Here is a 13,026-nt window from a genome sequence, read left to right as displayed (position 1 = left end):
CAACATGGCTGCCCCCAGCACAGGATACATACTCAGCTGTAGTACACAGCTTTAGCCCAGCTCCGGCCTCTGACACACTGAGGCTGTGTCACACTAGAGGACCCTGCTGCAGCAACTCCGGCTGCAGCACCCGGCTCTCCGGGCCCCCAGCCCTAAGAAGCCGCAGACCCATCCAGGAGGTCCCGCAGCCAGCAGTTTGCTGTCGCCGCAGCCGTGCCAACTACTGGCACGGCAACCCCGAGAGCCTGTGCCAGAGGTAAGGCACTGGATACTGACAGTACCCCTCCTTTTTAGGGTGGGCTCAGAACACCCTTGTGCTTTCATCGGGTTCTTAGCGTGAAAGGCCCGGAGCAATCTTGGGCCATGGACGTCCTCTGCAGAAAACCAGGATCTTTCTTCTGGTCCATATCCCTTACAGTCAATAAGATATTGGAGACGAACATATCTTTTACAACAGTCAAGGATCCTGTGAACCTCAAATTTCTTTGGGAGGTTTAGGAAGCGTAGCCTGAAAATGGTTAAGTATGAGAGGCTTCAGTAAGTAGATATGAAATGAATTAGGGATCTTCAAGTATGGAGGCACGTCACCTTGTATGCTACTGGATTCAAAACTCTTTCAATAGGATATGGTCCAATGAATCTGGGGGCAAACTTTTTGGAAGGGACCTTGAGTCTTAAGTTTCGAGTGGAAATCCACACTTGATCCCCCACTTTGAGACTAAGGACAGCCTTCCATTCCGATCTGCAAAAAATTTGTACTTATTGGATGTTTTAAGCAGAGCCTTATGAACTTGTTTCCACATCTTAGTGAATTGTTGAATGGCTAGCTCTGCAGCAGGTACTTCGGGAGCTGGAAGAGATTGGAAAATGGGAACACGTGGATGAAGTCCATAATTCACATAAAAGGGTGTGGAATGGGTAGCGGAATGGTAACGATTATTGTGAGCGAATTCAGCGAATGGAAGATAGTCCAGCCAATCGTCCTGGGAAGAAGACATGAAGATTCGTAGAAAAGTCTCTAAGTCTTGGTTCATTCTCTCAGTCTGGCCATCCGACTGAGGATGGTATGTGGAGGAGAAACTTAATTTCATTCGAGGGCTGAACTCAGTGCTCTCCAGAATTTAGCCACAAATTGAACAATCTCTTCTGGAAGCTCATGTAACCGGAAGACGTCTGATATGAACAATTTTGATAGCTGTGAAGAGGTTGGACCTGTGAGTGGGACAAAGTGCACCATTTTGGAAAACCGGTCCACAATGACCCAAATGGTGTTTCGAGCACTGGAGACAGGCAAATCGGTTATAAAGTCCATGGCTATGTGTGTCCAGGGTTTTCGTGGGATCAATAAAGGATGTAGAAGACCAGGTGACAATTCTTTCGGACTCTTATGTTGGGCGCACTTTGGACAGGTGGCTACGAATTCTAGAACATCAGTTTTAAGATGAGGCCACCAGTAGGAGCGTTGGATAAACTTCTTTCGGAGCTCTGGTGCAACAAAGGTTCTTCCGGGTGGAAGAAGTGGAGCATTACAAGTCGCGGCAAAGGAGGTTGGATCCAAGACGAATTGTCTCTCCCGATGATCGGTGGACTCATCCAAATTCATTAAATGAGAGAGAGCATCTGCTTTCCGATTGAGTGAACCTGGATAACAGAGCTTGAATGAGAAACGGGGGGGGGGGGGGGGGGGAGAAAGGGGGAAAGTGCCCACCTGGCTTGCCGTGGGTTTAGACATCGGGCGGTTTGAAGATATAAGAGGTTTTTATGATCTGTGATTACAGAAATTGGATGCTGTGCTCCTTTTAGCAAGTATCTCCACTCCTCAAAAGCTAGTTTGATGGCCAGCAACTCCTGTTCACCAGTAGTATAGTTCTGCTCTGCCGGGGAGAATCTCCTGGAAAAGTAAGCGCAGGGATGAGCTCTCTGGTCTTCGAAGAACTGGGATAAAATGGCTCCCACCGAGGAAGCATCTACCTCCACTTGGAAGGGACTGCTGAGATCAGGTTGTCGAAGGATAGGAGCAGACATAAAGGCCTCTTTTAGAAATGAGAAGGCTTTGAGTGCCTCAGGTGGCCATGCTGCAGGATTGGAACCCTTCCTTGTCAATGCGGTAATAGGAGCAACAATGGAGAAGTAATCTTTAATGAATTTCCTATAGAAATTAGTGAACCCCAGAAAACCCTGGATACTCTTCAGGGTGGCAGGAAGGGACCAATCTCTGATGGCCTGAATCTTGGCAGGGTCCATCTGTATCTCCTTCCCAGAGATAATATAACCTAGAAAGGGAATGGAAGAAACTTCATAAGTGCACTTCTCCAATTTACAGAAGAGCTGGTTTTTCCTTAGACAATTCAGGACTTCTTTAACCTGTTCACGATGGATGTTCAAATCTTTGGAGAATATCAGGATGTCGTCAAGATGCACAACCAAAAATTTGTAGAGTAGATCTCGGAAGAGCTCGTTGACATAATTCTGGAAGTCCGCTGGAGCATTGCGCAGGCCGAAGGGCATCACCAGATATTCGTAATGCCCATCACGGGTATTGAACGCGGTCTTCCACTCATCTTCTGCACGAATACGTATAAGGTTATAAGCCCCAAGTAGGTCTAATTTCGTGAAAATGGTAGCTCCCTTTACTCGATCAAATAATTTGGGAATCAAGGGCAAGGGATAACTGTTCTTAACTGTGACTTCATTAAGGCCCTGGTAGTCAATGCAAGGTCGTAGGCCCCCGTCCTTCTTAACAAAAAAAAACCCTACCCCGGCTGGAGAAGAGGAAGGACAAATAAATCCTTTGGCCAAATTCTCCTGTATGTACTCAGACATCACTTGGGTTTCCGGGAGGGATAGAGGATATGCTCTGCCTCTGGGAGGTGTTTTACCAGGCAATAAATCGATAGGACAGTCCCAACTACGATGGGGAGGCAGAGTGTCCGCCCCTGATTACTGAAGACATCTAGGAAGGATTGGTAGGCATCTGGAAGATTAGTGGAATGTAGGGTAAGAAGTGGCTTGATGGTGGATAAGCAAGTTGGGAATACGACATCCCCCAAGCGAGCACATCCATAGTTTGCCAATCCAAGCAAGGATTGTGCTTCTGTGACCATGGGATTCCTAGGATTATCTTTTGAGAGGCTTTGGGAATTACCAGAAAAGAGATAGTTTTGGAATGGAGAATACCAACTTTAATTTTCAGAGGAACAGTATGGAGAGTGGTGATTCCTTCAGGGATATAACTTCCATCAACCGCGGTGATAGAAATAGCTTGCTCCAAACAAACAGTCGGGTATCTCAGAATGTTGGACTAAGGCAGAAGTAATGAAACTTTCAGCAGCTCCGGAATCCAAAAGTGCTGTAACATGAAGAGAAGAGGGAAGTTCCAAACAAACAGCCAATAGTGACTCCTTCCTAAATTGGTTAGGGAATGCTCCTAGCTTAATCTCTCCTGCGTAAGCTAGGAGTGGGATTTTCCCGGATGTTGAATACAAGACTTAACTAAGTGGTCAGCCGCCCCACAATACATACAGAGGTTGCCCTGTCTGCGTCTTTGACGTTCCACATTGGTGAGACTGGAACGGTTGATCTGCATGGGTTCTACGGTAGAAGGTGAAGACTGTCTAGGAGTGGGGCTGGCCCGAGGTTTGGGTTGCTCAAACCTTGTTCTCTCGAGACAGCGCTCCTTGTATCTCAGATCAAGTTTATTGCATAAAGAGATTAGCTGATCGAGCTTAGTTGGCACATCCTGAGTGGCCCGGTCATCCTTAATTTTGTCGGAGAGACCGTTCCAAAAGGTGGCTAGGAGAGCCTCTGCATTCCATCCCAATTCAGAGGACAGAGTACGGAATTGGATCACGTAATGGGTGATGGAGTAGTTCCTTGACGCAGACGTTGAATCTCCAAAGAGGCAGAGGTGGTCCGGCCTGGCTCAAATATTTTTTGAAAAGTTGCCACAAATTCCAAATAGTTCGAGAGTATGGGGTCAGCTCTCTCCCACAAGGGTGAAGCCCAGTCCAAAGCTTGTCCAGTCAGAAGTGAAATGATGTATGCGACTTTGGTTCGATCAGATGGGAAGTCAGCTGACTGAAGCTCAAACTGGATCTCACATTGATTGAGGAACCCTCTGCATTGCTTTGGACTACCGTCAAATTTACAAGGTGGTGGCAGTTGTAGACGAGGAACTGGAATAGACACAGGAGGATTAGATGCTGGTGGATTAGAAGCTGGATTCTGGGACGTGGATATGGCTGCATGAAGAGAATCCAAACAAGTGGACATATTCTGCATGAACTGTACGATCTGTGCCTGCTTGGCCTCCTGTTTACTTAAACTGCTCAGAATATTTGCAGAGACATTGCCCCCGGCAGCCTGTTCACTTGCCGGATCCATGGGGCCAGTGCTTACTGTCACACTTGGCATAAGGTGGGATTCCGATAACAGAGTTTTGGCTTAAGGGACGGCTGCCTGTTAGGTGAATAAACGAGGGGGCTGAATGTAATTCCTCCTCATGGGGTGGAGGCCCAATTAAGTGGTAGCATTGGCAGGAGGGCGTAAGGAACTAGGAGCACTCCGTAAGAAGATAACTGTAGTTTTAATGAATAACCGGTTATACACAAATACTTGAGGAATTGAAAGAAACTGAATTGAAGAACTGGAGTCTATGGTTATACGACTTGAAGAATGAAGCTGAAACACTCCGGTATTGAAGAACTGAAGGACTGTTGTTTATGATAGAAAAGACAAGGCTGAAGAGCTTTGACTTTGAAGAAGTGGATACTGTGGCTTGACGTGGGGAGACATCTGTGGGAACCACCGTTAGCACCTCTATGACCTGGGGACCCGTGAGTGCTTCCATGAGTGGCAACGGGCTTAGACAAACAGGACTGCAGTAGCGTTAGAGTACCGACGGATGAGAGCAAGCAGGACCAGGACACCAGAAGCAACCTGGGAGCACAGAACTAGAGAACCTTTCACAGGAAAGTAACTAGAAGCACTGGCACTCTCCCTCTGGGCCAGCCCCCTTTTGTAAGGGGGAATAACACAGGATTGGCTGGACACTGAGTGGGAACTTTATTGGCAATTCTCTGGTCTCCAACATGGTTGCCCTCAACACAGGAGACATACTTCGCTTTAGTACACAGCTCCGTACACAGCTTTAGTCCAGCTCCGGCCTCTGACACACTGAGGCTGTGTCATACTAGAGGACCCTGCTTCAGCGACTCTGGCTGCAGCGCCCGGCTCTCCGGACCCCCGGCCCTAGGAATTCGCAGACCCATCCAGGAGGACCTGCCACCGCGCCAACCACCGGCACGGCAACCTCCGGGAGCCCCCGCCGGAGATAAGGCTCCGGATACTGACATAGAGGTTAAGTGCACTGCACATGTGCAGATCTAGTCCTGCATTGTTGGGTGCAGTTTCACTGGCCCTGGCAGTTTGGCTTTGCCGGACATCCTGAGTATCCTGCTAAGACCCAGGTCCGTTATTAAACATGATGTCAAGCCATCACAGCTGCTGAAACTGTTCACACTGCAGGCTGAACCCAAGTTATTGCTGGGTCATCTCTTTTCAGAGAGCACCCATGTATCGTGCTACCTGATCTGCAGACGCTTGGTGATGACATCATCTGCAAGCACAGCTGATCTGCCTCTCTGGTCTTTTGGGCGTGACTCAGGTCGAATATCCTGGGTCGCCCCGTTAACACAGCAGCCTACCTAGGTCGGTCCTAGGTTCATCCCTGGTTGTGAACAGGGTCGAATTCCTGGGACACACAACCCTGGTAGACCCTTTTACACCAAGCCAGTGTCCGGGTTTTCCTGGTAATATACCAGGTCAGAAGCTTGGTGTGAAATGGGTATAAATGGCTCGAGAGACACGCTCTGTAATACAAGATCTATGCTATTGTGGGTAATACCAATTGAGTAACAGTTCTAAGCAACAAAGCTACCTGAAGGTTAGAGAGTACCAACATAAGGGGTAATTCAGAGTTCATCGCAGAAGCAAATTTGTTGGGCAAAACCATGTGCACGGCAGGGGGGGCAGATATAACATGTGCAGAGAGTTAGATTTGGGTGGGGTGTATTCAATCTGAAATCTAAATTGCAGTGTAAAAATAAAGCAGCCAGTATTTACCCTGCACAGAAACAATATAACCCACCCAAATCTAACTCTCTCTGCAAATGTTATATCTACTCCACCTGCAGTGCACATAGTTTTGCCCAACTGCTAACAAATTTGCTCCTGCGATCAACTCTGAATTACCCCCATAGTGCCTTGAATGAGCAATTTGTGCTGTTTCCTCATGCTAGTGCTGTTTTGTTGTACAGTTGTTAATTAAAGCAAACTTATGTTACATATGAATTGCCTAGTGGAGACCCTTTATGAGCAGCTAAACGCTAGTCACTGACTAAAGGAGTTCCAGCTGAATTTGGGTTTTTCCTTTCTCAACATATATTTGCCATACTCTTCCAGAAGCTGCAGAGACCCATGATTTTTCAGGTAGTCCAGCGCAGCAATGGCAGGATATGTGGCTCTCCCGCATCCTGCCCGCTTGCTAATGAAGCAGGCAGGATGGCGATAACCGCACCGAAAATCCAGCAAGTGAAGGGGAAAGGGCTAAAATGCACAAACATGTAATTTAGCCTGTCCCCTACCTACAGACCAGTGAATCGTGGGCACTCCCCATCTTGGAGGCAGGGCCAAATGACATGACAGATAATATGCAGCAGGTCACTTTCTTCAGGTTTCTCCCGGAGAGTATAAAAAAAAAAAAGGTAGGCAAGTATGAGCAATATATATATATATATATATATATATATATATATATATATATATATATATATATATATATATATATATAAAACCACACATTTATTGTGCTAAAAAAATACCAATAATTACATTTTAATTTACAATCATATATTTCCTTGTGATATATGTTCTGTTTTTATTGTGTTTATAGCTGTAATCAAAAGTGATTCAGTGAGTAAAAGATGGTTCCTCTCAAGTATGAATATCTGAAACATTTTAGTAGTTTGATAAATTATGTTTTACTTTCTAAATGACCTTGTGTTTTAGATGCCAAAATCATTACTCGAAAAGTATTTTGGCTGCTACCATTAGCAAGTTATTCTAAAACCTCCAAGTTAATTTGAATATGTTAATGAATAGATCCATATGCACAGATAATTCAGATATATAGTGGCAATGTAATTTATTATAATTACTGGAATAGTACCTAAATCAACATTTCTCCATAAAATGTTAGCCAACATGAATAAATGTAAGAGTGCAACAAAACTTTAATGAGACAACCATGTACAAATGATATTTGTTGTGTTTTAATTATATTGGCTGCCAAATACTGATAACCAATAGGGCATTCTAGAATTCTGTAATTACAGTTAGAAAACAAGCAGAAGTTTGCATAAGTCAAGGCTATATTTCTATGTACAGTAGTAATATACATGCATACATTGGCGAGAGAAAATCATCAGCAAAAGCTGCAATTTAAACTATCTTTATTACACTTCCTGCAATTTTGCTCTAGGCATTAAAACAACTGTCAGTGGGCATACTTGCCTACTCTCCCGGAAGTTGCGGAAGGCTCTTACTTTTGGGGTACCCTCCCGCACCCCTGGAAAAGCAGGCAGATCTCCAGCATTTTGCCTGCACCTTAGTGAAGTGGACAGGATGGAGAGATAATCACCAGCATTCACATGTCAGTGGGGATGGAGGGGAACTAAAATTATGTGAATTGCATCTTTTTAGCACCACCTCATTCTGTGGATGGGTGGTCTTCAGGTTGCCGGCTGTCGGGATTCCGGCGCCGGAATCCCGACAGCCGGCATACAGACAATTTTTCTCTCTCACGAGGGGTCCACGACACCCCTGGAGGGACAATAAATAGCATAGTGCGCCACCATGCCCGCAAGGGGCTCATTTGTGCTTGCCACGCTGTTGGTATACCGACGGTCGGGCTTCCGGCGCCGGTATGCTGGTCGCCGGGAGCCCGGCTGCCGGCATACCATACTACACCCCTGTGGATCCACAGAAACGGTGCAGTGCTTGATGATGTCAGAGCCCAGTTCCACCCCCGAAGTTCCCTGCAGTGTCTCGTCTCCAGGGGAGAAATTAATTGTAGGTAAGTATGATCAGTGTGGTCTGTCCTGTGGCCGATGTATTGTTTTTTTGATATTGCTTGCCTTCATTCATACCTGCTCTCTAGAGATGACAACACACATAATAGCTATACCTAATTTTACTAGGAGGGGAAAAATCTGAAGAGTTGCACCATTCCAAAATGTACAGGTCATATTGAAGTCCATACTTGTCAGCTTTACTTATGTCCTCTCTGGGGGAAGCCTAGAGAGGAGATGCAGCTGGCTGCTTTAGGCAGTGCAGAGGACTACCCCCCCCAAAAAAAAAAAAATAATATTCAAAATTACTGCTTGTTTAAACCTGATATGTGGCATACATCATGCAATTGAGGGGACATTTAAAGTAACTATTAAATGGAGCAATTTTGTGTATTTAAAGCATTTTTTGAAGAGAAGTCCCTCTAGAAATGTACTTTCACTTGCAAAATACTTCTCATTAAAAATATAGGATGTCCCCCAATGTGAGCCAACTTCGAGATGGTTCGACGGTTTCTAGGGAATACAAATCTTCCCTTCTGAGCATGTTAAAGCAGTGCAGTGCGTCTCTGATAATCCCAGCGGCGATGAAACTGTGTTGTGGCTGGAGTGGTGATAGATAGGCCTGTAAGACAGAGATGACCTCTCCTTATGCTTACCCATGATCAATTAGGGCTTCTACAAGTGCTCCCCAGAGTGACACATTCTAATACTGTTGGCCTTATTTTTAATACTAACCTGTTGTACGCAAAGAATTTGAAAGAATTGGAATAGTATGTAGAAGTAACGGGACAAGGGAAGTGGTGATCCCAGGCAATGTCTTTAAATGGAATCACCAGGGGGAGAGTGTAGCCTAATGGTTGGCTAAGACTAAATATGTGTATAATGTGTAAATGTATTTAATATGTATCTGCTTATATGTGTATTGTTAGGATATATATATATATATAAAATACATTGTTGGTTAGTGGGGAGAATATGTTAGAAGCCTCGCGCAGTGGAGTGGGACCTCGCACTCCAGCATCAGGGGGGAAAGTAGCAGCACGAGCAGGCAGTTGAGAGCTGCCATAGGAGTGTGGAGAGATTGGCTGGAGGGAGAGAGGGTCTGAGCCCTCAGTGCGGATTGGAGCGGTTTACCAGGTGGTCCCCGACATGTGAAAGCAGGGCAGTGCGGCTCCGGTAATCCTGGTGGCGGTGAAACTGTGTCGTGGCTGGAGTGGTGTGTCAGCCCGGGTCTTGCAACCCTTCCTCTGGCATCCCCACAGGCAGCCGTGATCTGCGGACGGGAGGCCATAGGAGAGGTGATGCAGCGGTCAGCAGTGGTCACCACACCCCAGAGGCGGAGCCCTGCCCAGACCGATAGGAAGGCTGTGGCGGTGGGCCGATCCCTGCTGAGAGTCGAGGCGGGTCGGAGGTGTTGCAAAGGCGGGTCCAGATGCAGAGCTTTCCACTTCAGCAAAGAGACCTGGGGATCACAGCTGAGTGCTTCACTAAGGAAGACAGGACTGTCACTCATCATTCGAAGGAGGAGTGTGGGTAGCATCATACAGCAGCTCAAACTAAAGGAGGTGTAAGTGCATGTGAATAGATACTCACCTCACACTATACACCATCAGTTGCCCTAAACAATTCATATCAGGAAGGAGACATATAATGCCAGCACCAGACAGCAGTTACAGAGACACCAGCTATAGGGCTTCTACATACAGTACAAGGATATTACACTATATGTCTATCGATTGATTGTTTGATTGTGCAGCACTCATCCAAGTTAATGTGGGTTAAGTGAAGCCATAAGTATTTAAGTGCCATATATTTATCCATTAACAGTGCTATATTAACTGTGCTGCACCAAAAGGCTATATGATTGCTTTATAGTTGTATATAAGATAGTTTTCAATTAGTTGCTTATAGCAGGAGCTACGCAACTTCTGGGTATCACCTATATACGCATACTGAAGGAATAAAGAGAAAGTAATACCATCTACAAGGACAGCTTATATTGAGAAAATATATACCCTATATAGGGACAGCTTGAGACTATATGCTTCACAAAAAGGGGAGGACAGCTGTTCTGCATGATAAAGGTCACAGCTTGCTCAAATTGACAGTTGTCGATGTTAGTTCTCATTTATATCATCATTAGAAGGATATTTAGTACATAAAGAACCAACCGCTGCAGTCACCATTCATAGCAGGAAAGAAACAGCTTCTTTGATAGTGATTATATAAATTGTTACTTATAAACAATTCTCGCTTGACAGCTGCCACGGAGACACAAGTAACTCTATATTAGATATTAAATGTTGCATGGGTATACAGTAAGTAGCACTATGTTTGTTGTTGGAGGCTACATATCTAGACAACATCAAACCTGACCTTATCGCTAAAGAGAAAGCTGATTTATCAAAGAATATCATTATTCATTGATGAGATACTGTTTGCATTCTTGGAATTTCTAGGCCCCTACAGTGCACTTTTATATTAAGAGTACCCGGGTCACTCTGACACTTGAAGGTGTCAATTTAATGGAAGTTTTACTATTGCATGCATAGCTCATTGTATAGGAACATTAAGGTAAAGGGTTTAGAAAAGAAAGGTATGTATGTATGTATGTATGTATGTATGTATGTATGTATGTATGTATGCACACACACACACACACACACACACACACACACACACACACACACACACACACTGCTCAAAAAAATAAAGGGAACACTAAAATAACACATCCTAGATCTGAATGAATTAAATATTCTTATTAAATACTTTGTTCTTTACATAGTTGAATGTGCTGACAACAAAATCACACAAAAATTATTAATGGAAATCAAATTTATTAACCCATGGAGGTCTGGATTTGGAGTCACACTCAAAATTAAAGTGGAAAAACACACTAAAGGCTGATCCTGTGCCAGCATGATGGGGTCCTGCACCCCGGACCCATACCTAGTATTAGGGACCCCCAGTGATGGAGAAGCCTTGTCGATTGGCCTGGGGCTTAACCCTATATCTGCAGATATACACAACTAAGATCTCCGTATTATCTGATTATTATGTAGTATTATTACTCACTCAGTGTGCATTAGGGAACACAAATTGTTTTTTCTTACACAGAATTACCCCACCCTTTTAGCACCTGACTGGTATTACATCTGATTGAGCAGCTTTCCAATATTTGTGCATTGTACTTACCACTTATCCTATTTCCTGGAAGTCGCACTGAGAACGCTGGAAAGAGAACAGGTAGAACATAATCAACTGTATGTTTGTATTTACATATCCCTAATAGTATTTTGGGGATTATAGTCATAGAAGAGTAGGCTTACCCAAGCAAGCCTGAATATAACATCACTAATATCACAGCTTGGGTGGAGGCACATTTAGTATTTCTAGTGTAACCGTTCGGTAGATGGGTGCCAAAAGAGGGTTAAAATAATGGAGGCACTGCTGAGATCTCAGTGAATCTCATCAGGTGTTGCTAATTAACAAGGTAATTTACATATCGCAGGTATTAAAGTTGTGTAGTTTACTTAACGACCATGGAGATGTTGACAGGGGAAGACATCTACACTTGGTGTCAAAGGAAAGGAGTGAACTCTAAGAGATGTATAGGAGTGGGAGGATACATAGACCTGTCCAATGACATGTCCAATGAATTGTGCTAAGAAAGTGGGCAGTCTATATGGGGTGATTAGGCCCATCATAGTGGATAAGTGGGATGGGGAACTAGGAAGGAAAGTTTCTGTGCTAGTTGAAACTGAAAGGGAGTTAGACATCAATTTAATTCCACTTATGGTAATGGCTGATGAAGAAACAGGGACAAGATGGTCTATCTTTGGACCTAGGGCCGGAGATGAGGAGGTAATCAGTTCCCATATATCAGAGGCATCCCCTTCGGATGACTCAGAAAAAGGTGATGTTAGGAGGGATAGTATCACTACTACCCATTTAGGTGGAGTACAGTTCGAGGCTATGGTAGACCGAGTAATCTCTCATTTGGAAAGATGGCATTATGAGGGGAGCTACCAAAGACTAAGAATATTCTCAGGCATTGTACCAGTACCTACTGGGGAAGAGGCATATGAAGCCTGGAAGGAAGCTGCAGTCCATCAAGCAGAGGAGTGGCAGTGCCCCAACAAGATAAAGTCACAACGTGTAGTGGAGAGCCTGTGGGGCCCCACTATGGGGATAGTACAGGAGGCTAGATGAAGTAACCTCAATGCTATACTAGAAACCTACTTGGAAGCTTTAGACTATGCATATGGTACACAGGAGGATGTAGGGGACCTTATGTCCAGATTGCACCATACCTTTCAGGAGCCCGGAGAGAAACTGAGTATATACGTAATCAGGATAGATAAATTGTTATACAAAATTGTGGCTAAAAGGGGGATTTACCAGAGAAGAAGTAGATAAGAGTCACATGAGACAGGTACTATGGGGCGCATTGACAATGGACCCAGTGGCACAGAAATTAAGGTGTTCTAGAGTGAGAGAACCCGTTGGGTTTAATGAGCTATTAAAGAAGGTGAAGCAAGAAGAAGTACTGATTGACATGAGAGAGAAGACGATAAAGAAGGTCAAGGTGGTGCAATCAACGGGTGAGGTTCACCCGTGTGAAGATAAACTTCTAAAATTAATAGAGGAGCAGAATAAGATGATAAAGCTCTGCATAGCAATAAATTGCTCTCACAACTCTCCTCAAGGTACTGCCCTTGCCTCGAGTGAGTCCGTGCCAAGTGTGGGGAGAAGGAGTAACTTTAATAATAGAGGGTGTTTCAAGTGTGGGAGATTAGGCCACCAAGCTTTTGAGTGCAACCTCAATCAAAGCTCCACTCGGATGCCCAATACTCCCTCCAGTAGCTCTGACAGTGAAAACCATAGTTCGAGA

At 44.7% G+C, this 13,026-nt stretch overlaps 1 long non-coding RNA gene across 3 annotated transcripts in view; it reads right to left on the bottom strand.

Moving 5' to 3' along the window:
• LOC134911445 (uncharacterized) overlaps positions 1–13,026 on the bottom strand; it is a 109,401-nt gene that overhangs the window by 91,186 nt on the left and 5,189 nt on the right. For all 3 annotated transcript variants that reach the window (XR_010176575.1, XR_010176576.1, XR_010176578.1), the window contains one exon: positions 11,328–11,363. This is a non-coding gene — a long non-coding RNA (uncharacterized LOC134911445). The remainder of the gene's footprint in view (positions 1–11,327; positions 11,364–13,026) is intronic.

Source organism: Pseudophryne corroboree, chromosome 4 (assembly GCF_028390025.1).
Source record: "Pseudophryne corroboree isolate aPseCor3 chromosome 4, aPseCor3.hap2, whole genome shotgun sequence".
Lineage (NCBI taxonomy): Eukaryota > Metazoa > Chordata > Amphibia > Anura > Myobatrachidae > Pseudophryne > Pseudophryne corroboree.
This window is presented reverse-complemented; position numbering and strand designations above follow the sequence as displayed.